Source organism: Trichechus manatus, unplaced genomic scaffold (genome assembly GCF_000243295.1).
Source record: "Trichechus manatus latirostris isolate Lorelei unplaced genomic scaffold, TriManLat1.0 scaffold00120, whole genome shotgun sequence".
In the NCBI taxonomy this organism is placed as follows: domain Eukaryota; kingdom Metazoa; phylum Chordata; class Mammalia; order Sirenia; family Trichechidae; genus Trichechus; species Trichechus manatus.
Window position 1 is genome coordinate 5131941 of NW_004444056.1, and position 10099 is coordinate 5142039.

The 10099-nt window shown below is 39.4% G+C and overlaps 1 protein-coding gene and 1 pseudogene across 5 annotated transcripts in view; both read left to right on the forward strand.

Moving 5' to 3' along the window:
• SPIN1 (spindlin 1) overlaps positions 1-10099 on the forward strand; it is an 83315-nt gene that overhangs the window by 588 nt on the left and 72628 nt on the right. Inside the window, exon 1 of one of the 5 annotated variants that reach the window (XM_023738622.1) lies at positions 37-312. The exons of the other annotated variants lie outside the window; for them this stretch is intronic. The gene's annotated coding sequence lies outside the window, so the exon portion shown is untranslated. Of the gene's footprint in view, positions 1-36; positions 313-10099 lie in introns of those variants that run through there. 5 annotated transcript variants of the gene reach the window in all.
• LOC101346939 (60S ribosomal protein L35 pseudogene) overlaps positions 601-10099 on the forward strand; it is a 22756-nt pseudogene continuing 13257 nt past the window's right edge.

Below are 10099 nucleotides of genomic sequence, written 5' to 3' on the forward strand. Positions count from 1 at the left end.
CGCGCCGCCGGCCCCTTAGCGCCCGCTTTTGTTACTCGGAGCCAGTGCTCCGCTTGCGCTGCGCGCCCGGCCGGGCTCTGGTAAGGTTCTACGGGCCCGGGCGGTGCCAGCTGTCGGCGTCGGCAGACGAGCGAGACGGAGAGCCACGCGGCGCGTGGGGCGGGAGGGCTTCGTGCTGCGTATTTTCGAGGGCGGGTGGGGGAGGGGACGATGCGCCAAAATCGTTGGCGGTGAGATGTTCAGTGTTGCATAATACCCCGGGCCTGTCCGCGCGCCCGCCGAGGCTGGTCACCGGAAGGAGGAAGAGAAACGGTACTACCTGGGTCCCGGGTGGCTGGGGCGGAACGCCGGATGCTCTCGAGTGGAGCCCATGTCCACGCTCCCGTTGGGGTGTCTGGACGGGTGTCAGCGGCTCATGGGGGTTGCCTTGTCTCCTGCGGGGCGGATTGTTTTAGTGAATAGGTGAACTTGCACTTTTCGCTGCCACTTCAAGGGTGAGGGATATTGTATTCTGACAATAGCGTTGCTTTTCACGTGGAGAGCCCTTAGTCCTTGGAAGTTGTTGGATTTACCGAAAAGGCATGTTTTCTCTTCCTTGCAATGACGCCCACTAGCACATTTCCGATCCTATGCGGTCCTCCGGCATTCGCAGCACCCTCTCCTGGCTCTGTTAAAACACTTCGGCACCCTTCTGTTGGGTATGAAATTGACGGTGGGAATATGCATTTTTTTGACACTTTTTTTTTTTTTTTAAGACCATCATAAGTGACCTTGAATGTATTCTGCAAGGAAATTTATGATACGGAAACTACGCAGTGCTTTTTGGTTTGGCTTTCTCTGTTAGCTTCTTGCATTGATTATGCATTCTTGATTTTACGAGATTCGTTTTTAGTAATGGTTTCAGTAGTAAATATTAAATAGGCTTCTCAGTTTATTTACTCAGTTGTTTTTATAGTTGTTTACTTATTATAATTGAGCTGGGATTCCGACTTTTGAAGAGGATTTTCCAAACATATCCAAGTGTTTTTACTCTTGGTTAAAATGAATTGTTTGGGTGTTTTACTGTGTACATTAAAAAGCAATACGGGATGTACTGAAGTGTTTTAAAGGATGTCTCTGGATAGTATGATTTGTGCCAGAGAAAACATACATACCAAAATGTGAATACTTGTATAACTTTTTTTCTGTTAGAATATTCTGGAAGGAACTCTATATATTCTGAAAGGATTGATAGAGAGTATAATAATTGCTTTTTACATGGCTTTTTTCAGGAAGTGAAAAACCTAAACCCCAGGATTTATGCCAGGGCATACTACATCTGTGAGCATTCTTTAAGAGATTGTGAAATTTCAGAAAGAGATCAAGTGAAATAAGGAGGCTTCCTCCTCCTCCATCCAGCTTTAGTTAATGGGTAAAAACCAAAAAGACAAAAACAAAATAAATATGATTTACAGAACGTTCATTATCCATATTTGATAATTGTATATTAAAGTTGGATAGAATATTTATGGGTAGAGCTATTTACTGTGAGAAATAAAATTGAATTTCTTTATTTTTAAGCTTTTGTGTATTGAAATGATTACTGTTATGATATGAAGTGGGTAAGGTAAAAGGGCCAGTATAAGTGTCCAGTCATCTTTCTGTGTTTAGGATTTTTTTTTTAAGACTTTCATTGCCTCCTGGAATTTCACTAGGAGTTTCTGACACTGCCTTTAATTACCAATTCAGAACAAAATAACAATACAAGATACCAGTAACCCAGTTTTGGAGTATCTAAAGCAGTGTTGCTGAATGTGGCATTTGTGATATTAATTCTAGGAGATGCTGCAGGAAAAAGGGGTGCCTTGGTAAGATAAGTTTGAGAAACAGTGCTATGTCGTTTTTATCTCCCCTCAGGGTCACCATTCACATTATCATATTAACAGTTCTGGCAAATATTGTAGTAGTGTTTTCAATATTTGACTCCAGAACCCTTTTTTTGTTTTGTTTTGGTATAATATCTCTTAGCACCGAAAATTCAGGAATTAGCGGTTGTTCCCTGGAACATACGTTGTGAAATGTTGAGCACTGCAGTGTATCTTAGATAATGGTGCCTATGCCTTAATTGTGAACTGAGAGGTCCTGGTGTTGATGTGGTTGATCTGTTCCTATGGATTTTATGGGCGATACCCCAAATTTGGCTCTTACTGTATTTACAAGATTTTTTAATCTGAAGTCTTAAAACTAGAAAACATTAACTAGTTAGGTGTGTTCACTTCTTAACGACTTACTGTTAAGAAGAGTAATAACTATAAATCGTTAGGATCTTTTTCCTGGTATGCTAGAAAGTAAAAAGAATACTACTGTTTTTGAAGAGTTAATCATTTGGATAATTTAGAGGTTGAAAAGAATGCTGTTGGACATTTCTTTTGGTTAGCTGTTAGCAGAATCTTAATTTGCTGGGAAAGAGCAGTTAATATATATCCATGTAAATTCTTTTATTTATTGGATGCTTAATTGAATGTTTTTTCTCCCATTTCTTTGAATGAAAAGAAGTTAGAAGAGAATCAGTAATTTTGCCCTAGTATTTTACTCAGTTTGGCAGGCATTACAGTTTTTTTTTTAAAAAAGATACGGCCTCTGGAGTTAGCGTGAAGTTAGCATAGCCTTTCAAATCAGAAGAACCTGGGTTGAAATTGAGCTCCACTACTTGTTCAAAGCCACATAACTAATTCATCGTGTATCCTTTTTAACCTTTTATTCCCCAGAATGTACATGAGGGATGAAACTTACAAGGCTCTTCTGAGAGTTAAAGGAAATGGATCTATGGAGTTCCCAGTACAGTTCCTAAATAAGTAGCTGATGCCAATAAATGTTGATTTCCTTCCCCTTCCTGCTTTTGAACTTGGGTATAGTCATCAGCCCTGGTGCACAGTGGTTAAGAGCTGTGGCTGCTAACCAAAACGTCGGCAGTTCGAATTCACCAGCAGCTCCTTGAAAACCCTCTGGGGCAGTTCTGCTCTATTCTTAGGGTCACTATGAATTGGAATCAACCCGATGGCAACAGGTTTTTATAGTCATTAGCATGATTTTGCTTTTTTTGTTAAATGGTGGAGTAAACAACTTGTGCCTCTGTTCAATCCAATTTCATTTTAAATCTATTGGGTGCCTATTTTATGCCTCGGAACTACCATAAATCCTTTCTGGAACGAGTAATGTATGAATGTAAGTACAGAAATACATAAACAAAGATGTATCTTTAAATATCTTAAAGCCCAGTAGGGAAGATATACTGCATAGAATGAAGTTCTGTGCTGAATGGTATCTGGGAAGAAAAAGTGATACTCTAGTAGGGTCGGAAATATTAGAGTAGGAGAGGGAAGGAAGTGTAGTTGGAGGGAGCAGCAGGAGCAGAGGCACAAAAAGAATGGTTAAGAGACCATCCTGAATTTTAATTTATCTCCTCTGTTACATTTTACTTCTGTGTGATGGTGGGAGGACAGCACCTACCTCATCATGTGTAAGATTAAATGAGGTAATTAAATAAAGTGATTAATAGGGCTTTTGGCGTAACACCACTTGTAGTTTGGTATGGCTGGTCTTCCTAAGGTTGAATTTTAAATAATTCTGCATACCACATTAGAGCGGTTGGTGGTTGTCCTATAGGCAGGGGGAAGCCATTGAAAGAAGGATAACTGTTAGAACACTATACAAGATGGGTTGGAGGAATTTGGCCAATGTAGAGTCATTAGTCCGCTAGTCTTCAGTGTAGTCTCTTAGAGAAGGCATGTGAATTCTTTAGAGACAGGGAATTAGTTTGGGCTCCTAGAATGTTAAATGTGTTGACTTCATTGGGGGTGCAGAGGATAAAGTCAGTATTTATATTTTATTTAAAATGTTGAGAGAGTAAATGAAGAGACTCTTCTCTAAGACTTTTTTATACTATTTGAGATGTTTTTGCATTGTGGTATTGTCTTAAAAAAACACTATCTTTTTAACCTAGGTTATATTCGTTTATAGTTCAATTGTTCTGTTAGCTTATAGTTGTATCTTTCTAAATTAGTTTTTGGACCTGTCTGCCAGTGATTAATTAATCACGTACTTGAGTTAATATCACTAGACCAAGTTGTGGGTCCTGACACGAGATAAGGAGAAGGGAGAATGTCCTTGCGCAGGGGTGGTTGTTTTTTGTTTTTGTGCATTTCTTCTTGCTTTTCTTTTTTGAGACTCACTGCGGATCCATGAATTTTTATGTATTCTATGTGTTTTAATCAAATAGTCATTATTCTTTTCCTCAGTTTGTCCCAGCTTTGGCCCGTGGGAGTCCTTTAAGCTTATTCTCTTTCCTTTGACCAAAAAAAAAAACAATTGTCCTCAAGTTGATTCTGACTCATAGCGTCCCTGTAGGACAGAATAGAACTGCCCCATAGGATTTCCAAGGCTGTAGTCTTCAAGGAAGCAGACTGCCACATCTTTCTCATGTGGAGCAGCTAGTGAGTTCGAACCGCCCACCTTCCGGTTCGCATTTGAGCGCTTTACCACTGTGCCACTAGGGCTCCTCCCAGGGCTCTTCAGGACCCCGTTAATCTTTGAAACATTTCGTGCTTTTTGACATAAATGTCAGAGGCTCAGTTTGTATAGTCTGCCCAGTATCTACTATCAGCCATTTATTTTAACTCCTTTTATTAGGAAGTAGAATTTAGATACCAAACTATGGGTGTGGTGTGCCCTCATTGCTACTGGGGTGCCACAGCTTTCATTGGACAACCTTGGGAAATACCTAAGTCTTGTTTTCTATTGGTATTTCCAATTCAGATTTCAATAGCATTGTTTTTATTTTTTTCCTTTAACATTGAAAATTTGCATTTTTAGCAGCGTTAATATAATTGTTTTGTCTTATAAATGCAGTCGTTGGAAAATATCGGTAATAATAATGAAACTACTTTTGGTTTATATTTGGTTATAGTTCTTTTTTTGTTCTTAAAAGGTATCCACGTAAGCATGTATGAACGATATTCTGAATTATATTTTCATTTGAAAATTTTCTGTTTATTGATACCAGTTTTATAACTAGGTTATTTGCGTGAAATTTTTTACATTTAAGGATTACTTTCACTTTTTGATGTACTTTTTTCAACGTGTAAAATGTTTACGTTGTTCAGACGTCAAAACTTTATAAAAGGTATAGGTATTCATAGTCTTGCTTCCATTCCTGTCACCTCTTCTCATTACGCTTCTGCCTTACCCTCCTTCGGTTTATTCTTCCAGTGTTTCATTCTTGGCAAATATAAGCAATTATGTAAATTTTATTTCCCTTTCTTTCTTACACAAAATACAACGTTCTGTGTGCCCTGTTCTGCTTCTTCGTTTTTACTTAATATATTCTGGAGATCACTCCGTATCTATGTAGAAGTTCTTCCTTGTTCTTTTGTGGCTGCGGCAAGTCTCTTATTGAAGAATATTTTTTTTTTTTATATTCTAGTGCTATTAAATATGTTGCTGCAGTGGATTTTTTTTTGCACGTGTTGTTTTATATTTGTGCAGGTAGAGCTTTAAGATAGTGCATTGCCGTGTAAGGATAAATACATATGTAATTTTGTTAGTGCCGTTTTTAAAGGCGGATATGATGGTTATCCTTTTACTTAAAACCCTCGATGGCTTTCTGTTGCTTTAAGGACAAAACTTTATAAAATGGCCTCAGAGGTATATAGAACTTCTTTTGGGTCTCTGTCTTCTCTTGCACCATATTTTCTTTTGCTTTCGTTGCTCTAGCCAAACTGGTCCGTCTTTAATTTCCAGTGCTCACCATCTTCTCTTCCACCAGGGATCTTGGTACTTGTGCTGTCTCTGCATAGAATGCTTTTCTTTCCTTGTTTCAGTTATTCTAGTCTTCCTTTAGAGCTTGGCTCAAGCATCACATTAAAAAAGAAATTTTGTGTATGTGAGTGAAAATTTTCATAATAAAAGTAGGGAGAATAGTCCAGTGAACCCCCATGTATCCATCATCCAACTTCAGCAACTATCAGTTTTTAGCAGTTCTTGTCAAATATTAATTTTTCTAGGAAGTTTTTCTTGACCTCCCTGAAGTCAAGTCTTCATATTAAAGATGCACATTTTTCCTTCTGGGTACTTATCAAAATTATAGTGTTACATGTGTTTACATAATTAATTTTAGTTTTCCCAAAAAAGCTGATCTTCATGAGAGCAGAGACTGTACCAGTTTTTTGCCTGTAATTATTCTCTTAGTACTTAGCTCAGTGTCTGGATTGTGAGTCCTCAAACTACCTTATGAGCTAGGTAGAATTATCCGGTGAGGAAACTGAGACCACAGTTAAGTAAGTAAGCTGTCTGCTGCACAGGTGGCTGTCATATAGTGGGTGCAAATCACTTCTGACATAAACTACCTGAGGTAGGCCACACTTCACAGGTTAAAGACACAGTCCTTTACAAGACTGACCTCACTTCAGACACCAGCTACAAGCTCAGGGGTCCTCAGGACATCTTCACTTTTGATCCACAAATTTGGGAGTTCCCACTACCCCCTCAGTTTTGATAATTTGCTAGAATGGCTCAGAACTCAGGAGAGCAGTGTACTTAAGAGTGCAGTTTTATTACAGTAAAAGAATATTAGTTAGAGTCAGCCAAAGGGGGAGACACATAGGACAGGGTCTGGGAGGGTATCCCAGTGGAGTCAGGACACATCATTCTCCAGTTGCATTGATGTGTGATAATATGCAGAATATTGTGAATCAGTAAAGCTTACAGGAGCCTCGATGTCTACAGTTTTTATTGAGGCTTCATTGTAGAGGCATGATTGATTGCATTATTGGTCATGTGATTGAATTCAATCTCCAGCTTCCTATCCCTCTCCAGAGGTCACCTGGTTCTGGGGTCCAAACCTCTAGTCACAGTGGGTCTTTCTGGCATGGCCAGCTTCCATCCTGAGTCATTTCATTAGCATAAACTCCTGAGCACGCTCCCCCCCCACCTCTTTAGCATAAACTTGTCAAGTGTGGTCAGAGAGGCTCAACATGAATAACAAAGACACTCCAGTCACTTGGGAAATTCCAAGAGTTTAGAGGTTACCTCCCAGGAACAGGGATAAAGGCTAGACCTTTCTTTGGGTAAAGTTAACACCTTACTATTCAGTGAGTAAACATTTGTTGAATTTTAATTGCATTTTTTGAGGATCACAAAGTGTATTAAGTTTCCATGAAAAGCAGGACCACTAGGCTAGATTAAGAAAAAATGTATGTGTGTTTATTGAAGGGATTTGTTACAGAGGTTTGAGTTAACACAATTGTGGGAGCTGGTTAAACAGCCTTTGTGCCTGATGCTGGAGCTTGAAGTCCATAGGGCATTCATTGGGGAAGGGAAGATGGATGTAAAGTGGGGACGAACAGGAACAAGCTAGAAGCCACAAGCGGGATGGACTGAAACCTAGGTCATTTCATCTTGGCTCTGACCTTGGTGTAGATGTCCTGCAAGAACTGAGCCCTTGGTCATGGAGTTAATCACACCCACTTAGTCTAGGAGTCAGACTCTCAAGGAGGATCCAGGGGAAGGTGGAGTAGTTGCAGCATTTGCAGGCCCAACCACTGCCTCACACCAGTGCAGTAAGTTAGCAGATAACAGATTCCTGGGATCCCTAAACTCAGTGGAGATGATGTGATTCTGGGGTGACAGGAGCCAAGTGGGGGCACTTAATCACCAAAGACAAGGTGGACCTAGTTACTGTAACAGACAGTGTAGCCAAAGCAGTAATTGGAATAGTCGGGTTCACAGGGATCTTTGGTGTGGGGTAAGTAGATGAAGGTGTCTCCTAGAACTGAAGTAGATGGGCAGCCTGCTAAACTCTTACTTGAGTTGTATAAGCACAATAACTAGATCTAGTGAACAGAAATCTGATTTCAGTCATCAAAACAGAGAATTCCAGGCCCCTCAGTCAATTCCCAGACTTAAGCCAGTTCTAATACCCAGAGCCCGTGGTATGAAGGGGGCGAAGCTTGGTCTCCTAAAGGCTTTTTTTTTCTTTAATTACTAGATTATGTTTGGGAGTGGACTGGGGTGGGGAGAATACAACTTTCGGTTGTTTACTACAGGTCGTTTCATCATTTGTGTATTGTCCGTTCCCATCTGCCCATATCTATAAGGGTCATTTTTTTCCAATTATATTGCCACTGATAAAATATAGTAAAAATACATCAAAATTTCATCTGATGGTTCCAGAAAGCATTGGCAGCTGATTTGTTGACACTATTCTCTGTAATAATTCTTAACTTCTTTTTGATCATATTTCCTTTTGAGGACCCAAAGAAAGATGCATACAGTTTTCCATATGATATCAGGGAATTCACATATCCTCTCAACACCATCTTTAGGAATCTCTGTTTTAGCCAAGTTTTTGTATCTGTTACATGGCAGTGATAATGACTGTGATGATGACTTTTAGGTTTAACGTTTTCAATTTTGTATGTAGTGCACTCAGTCATCTGTAGCATCAGGTAACACTAAGGCTAAATGAAAAGAGCTTTGAGATGGGATTTGGGAGTATAGGGCAAGGGAGGGAAAAGCTAGGAGAGCTAATAGAAATACGGCCACAAACACAAAGGACGTACAAGAAATGCTGCAAGAGTAAAATCTAGTGATGCTTGGTGAGTTCATTGGATTTGATAATATGAAAGTCATTGCTTTAATGGCTGTTAGGTCAGATTTCAGTGAGGCAGCACAAGTGAATGATTCTTTTTTGTTTAAAGGATAATGGAAATTGGAACACATTTTTGGGTCATGGGAAGAAGTGGAAAGGGAGAAACTAAAGTTCTCTGGTGTTTGACTTAGTTGACAGCTCCCCGTGTCATTCTTATTTATGAAAGAAATGACCATGTTCTGCAAAACGCTGATGATCTGGTAAGCTTAACTGAGCAAGATTGATGATGTTCATTGTGGGTGGCAAGAAAGTACTGCCTGTAATCTCAGCAGGCAAAGAATATAGGCAGGAAGCCAGGAGCCCTACCTGCCTTTTAAGACCCAGTGTAGAGGCCCTTTTCTCCCTAACATTTCATGGTTCCCTCTGCTGCAAGTGTTTTGCATTCCTCATTTTCTCAGTATTTGTTGATCCAGTATTATATTTTTTATCTGCTTGCTTTTTCTTCTGAAAGTTATTTGTAAGAATACAGTTTTCTAAAGTGTAGCTGTGGATGAAGTTAATTAGTAATTACTATGAAATGTATTTTATACAACTCTGTAAAAAAACACAGAATATAAACTCCAAATTAACCAAGACATTAGGCTTAGTGGCTTTGCACAACATTTGCAGCCCCCCCACCAACCCTCAATTTGGATGATGGGTACTAAAGCTAAACAACAAAAGTAAAAGCAAACCTGTTGCTGTCAAGTCTGATTCTGACTTACAGCGACCTTGTTAAAGCTAGTAGCATCATTTCTTGGCTAGTGAACTTCAGTGGGTTACTAATTTGTTAAAATCATTCTTAGGGTGAGTTTTTTAATTCTTTGTTCCATTTTGATAAATTAGTATTTTTGGAGATTAATTTTTTTTTTTAACTGTACTGCAGGTGAAGGCTTACAGAACAAATGGTTTCTTATGAAACAGTAGTACACATGTTGTTTTATGACATTGGTTAACAACCCCACAACGTGTCAATCCTCTTAACTTCGCAACTTTTTTTTTTTTTTGGTGAAAATACACATAGCCAAAGATACACCGTTTCAAAAATTTCTACATGCACAGTTCAGTAACATTGACTACGCTCTTCCAATTGTGCTGTTATTCTCACTTAAAATGAAGGCTCACAGAACAAAATAGTTTCTCATTTAACGGTTACTACAAATGTCACCCTATGACAATGGTTAACAATCTCACAACACATCAACAATATTCTTACTCAACTTTGTGTTCCCTATCACCAGCGTCCTTATTCCCTTCTGGCCCTTGTCACTGGGCTACTGTACCTCATTAGTCTCATTTGGTTTACGGGGCTGTCCACTCCCAGGCTGAACGGTGAACCTCAGAGATAACTTCACCACTGAGCTAAAAGGGTGTCTGGGGGCCATACTCTCGAGGTTTCTCCAGTCTCCTTTAGGCTAGTAAATCTGGTCTTTT